The sequence below is a fragment of the Ictalurus furcatus genome, unplaced genomic scaffold (genome assembly GCF_023375685.1).
Source record: "Ictalurus furcatus strain D&B unplaced genomic scaffold, Billie_1.0 scf3, whole genome shotgun sequence".
Classification (NCBI taxonomy): Eukaryota; Metazoa; Chordata; class Actinopteri; order Siluriformes; family Ictaluridae; genus Ictalurus; species Ictalurus furcatus.
In genome coordinates this window covers 918,731-923,046 of record NW_026521052.1, presented here as the reverse complement: position 1 = coordinate 923,046, position 4,316 = coordinate 918,731, and the positions used below count along the sequence as shown (strand labels likewise).

Below are 4,316 nucleotides of genomic sequence, written 5' to 3'. Positions count from 1 at the left end.
CGTCTGGACTGCGGAACGCGTTCTGCGTTGATGGACCTCCAGAGACGCCAGAGCCTTACAGCAGCTGTGGCCAAAAAGCGTTGAAATACAGCTCACGGTTGCGAAACACGTAGCCACAGTGCTAGCTTTTCACATTTCTCCACCCTCTCTAGTGCTAGCTCAGGGACCTGTACAAAGCTTCCTGTTTGTAGGCGTGAGACAGACTGCAACAAAGCCAGATATTGCTGGAAAGAGGAGGCAAAGTAACAAGTTTGCGACGAGGATGGGATTCGAACCCACGCGTGCAGAGCACAACGGATTAGCAGTCCATCGCCTTAACCTCTCGGCCACCTCGTCCGAGGCCCGCCGCTTTTAACGAAAACTATGCAAATGAGGATTTAATGTTCGCTGACTAGATAACTGCTTCTCAAATAGATTTTATTCAAGTCTTGAGGTATGAGCTGTGCCGTCATATAAACTGAAGGGTGACGATGCGGCAAGACGGCCCAAAGGTCTCACAGAACGGGACAATTCCATAGTTGAGCCGTCGCAATGCAATCCAATCCTTGGGCGGCTAGGTACCGACTACCTATGGACTGCCCATCTCAGCGAGTTAAATTTCTTTGGAAAATGTAACTTTTACCCATGACCTGAGAAGGATTACGAGGTATAGAAGATGGATGGATGGAAATGTAACTTTTATCCTTACCTGGATATACACAACAACTGTGGAAAAGGGGGGCATGAATTGGGACGTTCGTGAGGCAGCATGCTGTGGCCAAAAAGCGTTGAAATACAGCTCATGGCTGCGAAACACGTAGCCACAGAGCTAGCTTTTCACATTTCTTCATCTCTCTCAAGGATATTCAGCTGGCCTGCCGTATTCGCGGAGAATGCGCTTAAACGACAACTCCGTCTAATATACACAAAGGCTCTTTTAAGAGTCACTTCATCGTCTCAGAAAACAGCTAATTTTATTTCTTGGGCTGTTTGAATATTTAGATAATATTTACAAAGAGAAGGGGACACATATATATATATATATATATATATATATATATATATATATATATATATATATATATATATATATATACACATTATGTATATTACATAATGTTCGTTTGTTTTATAGATGATGATGAACAGTGCAGAAGAGCCGTGTATTGTCCTTATGTAAAAACTAGACAATGCACAGTAATAACGCCGATGAGCTGTGTCTGTGTACAGTAGCCCAAATCTGCCTTCTGTTCCAGGCGGCGTTGTGTCTTGTGCTGGATGGAGCTTGACTGCCCTCGTGTGTCCAGTTTAAATATTAGAACGTGGTATGGAGAGAAAAGGATATATATATATATATATATATATATATATATATATATATATATATATATATATATATATATATATATATATATATATATCTGTGTGTGTAAATGATGTAAAAGGCTTTCTATCAACATTAGAAAAAGGTTAGTTATTAATTTTGTATTTTTATGATAAATATAGTGCTATGAATATTACATAATGTTTGTTTTTATAGAAGAGCCGTTAATTGTGGTTATGTCCGAACAATACAATGCACAGTAATGAGCTGTAACTGTAAAATAGCCCAAACCTACCTTCTGCTTCAGGTGGCGTTGTGTGTTGTGCTGGATGGAGCTTGACTGCCCTCCTGTGCCCAACCTCGGGAACGGCAATTTCCCAGCAGCGGTATTCTGTCATAAGAGTACATTTGTAGTTAGGCCCGAGTTGGGTAAGAAATATTACATGGTTTATATTACTGTGTCCCCTTTTTAACCCGTTCATGATCATTATTGTATACATTACAAAGATAAAGGTAATGTTCTTCCCTATTTGTGGATATTCTCGAAGTGAAATAGATGAGGCCACCTAGGGAACACTAAGTTATCTAGGAGCAGTGATGAGAATGACATGTCTAATAACATTAGAAATACATTAATAATGTTATTATAATAGAAATCAAGGTGTGCACTTTAACATTATAAAATATACATACACAGCAAAATCCACAGAAACAAATCCATTCTTTTGGAGTTTCATTTCAACACTTTTAAAGTGTCCGGAGGGGTCCACACTCCACACTGTCATTTTAACACTTTAATAGAGTTCACATCAACTCTTTGTATAGTTGAAATTGAACACTACTCAAGTGTTAGTTTCTTAACACCAGTGTGTAGTGTTAGAAATTAATTCTCATAGGAGTAATTCATTAAATCTCATAGTGTTAATTGCATACTATTAAATGAGTTGCCTCTAACACTATAAAGTGTTAATATGCTACTTCACAATTAAAATTACATTTAAATGATTACAAATCTAAAAGGCAAATAAAGAAAAAAACCAAGTTGGTTGCTTTATAATAGTTTTCTTTTTTCAAGGGCGTTAACATTACTGACCCCTCAGGTCAAGTCTTTCTAAATATAACAGTTGGGCACTATGTACTCTCTTTGATTAATCTCATTAGAGCACTGCTGGTCAAATGGCCTAAAGTGTGTCAGTTCATTCACAGAGATGACAGAAAACTCATCCATTTGGTTATCTTCTATACAGTATGCATTGAAGTGGTCATCATAGTACATCATTTTTACATTGCAGGAAATAATGAAAGCACTCTCTTCATATATTATTATATCACAGATCTTTTTGAACACAGGGAGATCATAGGTACATCCAGTGCATATGAACACACCAACCTGATACTCAGTACCATAATGTCTGACCCACTTTGTACTTGTAACACTCAAACAGGCTTCACTTTCTATTTTATGTCCGCTCTGTCATCACACTGAAGCGTGATAGTTATGTCAGTATTATTCATTTCTCACAGACCTGCCTTTCACCTTGCTAATATATGGAAGCACTGAATAAACAGTCAATTTGTCATGTTTTTGTATGAAGGTGTTAAAATGTTGAGTTGTACGGCCTTTCCTGCCTCGTGGACTTTTCACCGGTATCGTTTGAATAAATCAAACTGGTAATGAAAAGTGTCGTTACTGATAGGGAAGCAAAACAGAGACAAAGATCTGAATGTGAAAATCCATTGAATTTGGAAATGAAATATCGACACCATTGAATTAATAGAATCCGTGTATCATATCATTCGTTCTTTTCGTATTCAATTATCCAATTATCCGAAAATGGAAAAATGGCTTATTTTATTATGATGTTATTATCATATTATTATTATCATTATGTTATTATGATATTTGATGGCAGGAGGGTGAATAGTCTGTGAAAGGGGTCCTCCACAATACTGGTGGCTTTGTGGATGCACCGGTAGTTGAAGGAGGTATGTGGTGGGTAGAGAGACCCGATGATCTTTCCAGCTGTCCTCACAATTCGCTGTAGGGTCTTGCGGTTGGAGGCGGTGCAGTTCCCGTACTACACCGTGAGACAGCTGGTCAGGACACTCTCGATTGTCCCACTGTCGAAGGAGCATATTATTCGAATATTCAGGTGTCTGGGTATTGATTGTACCCTTTATTGCCATGAAGTCAATGAGAAAATCTGGTCAGGCCTAGCAGAACAGTTACCCCAGACATTGTGTAAGTTATAGGTGTTCATTATTTATCACGATTATTAATTGATTTTAGTGACAACATTTTTTTTATTGCACTTTCACATTTATTAAGTTTTCTCATGCCACAATATAACACACAAGTAGACATGAGAACTTGAGCTGGTCAATTATGACAGACTTTAGGAACATAGTGTGAGCCATGACACATTAATTTACCTTCTGATAAACTAAATGTAATATTTTCAGTTCATTTTACAGACTGTATGCAAAAAACAACCATTAACCTGTTTGAAGTCTGCTCCTCTTAAATATATTTAAAGCTGCACTATTAGACATTTCCACTGTCATGGTTCTGGGCTGGAGTCAGTTCTCGAACCGCTCTGTGTGTATTGTGTAGTGCTGGCTCAAATTTAGCCTATTACCCAAAAACACTTAAAATTCAACATAGAAGCCAATACTCACATCTACCTCTGAGCCCAGTTGGAGATAGAAAAAAATACACCAGCTGTAAGTGAGAAGAAGCAAGGGTCCAGCTTTATTGTTCCGTTCCACCACACGAGATCCGATGAGAATTCTCAGAGGTGATCCCAATACCCTGAGCTTAAGCTCCAGTATTTATACTGTATTTACACACTAAATAACCCAGATGTTTCAAGAAGACTATGATCTCACTACCAATAGGGTTAAAAAAGAGCTCATTTACCTTACTCTTATGTTCCAGAAAAGGGCTATTTCACTTACACATAGAATTGAAACCAGGGGTTTTAATTTACACATAAAATCAGAACCCAGGCAT

General features: G+C 38.0%; 1 non-coding gene across 1 annotated transcript; it reads right to left on the bottom strand.

The window, feature by feature from the left end:
* Positions 1–254: 254 nt before the first annotated feature.
* On the bottom strand, positions 255–336 carry trnas-gcu (transfer RNA serine (anticodon GCU)). Its single transcript has one exon. It is a non-coding gene; the product is annotated as a tRNA-Ser (tRNA).
* Positions 337–4,316: the final 3,980 nt, after the last annotated feature.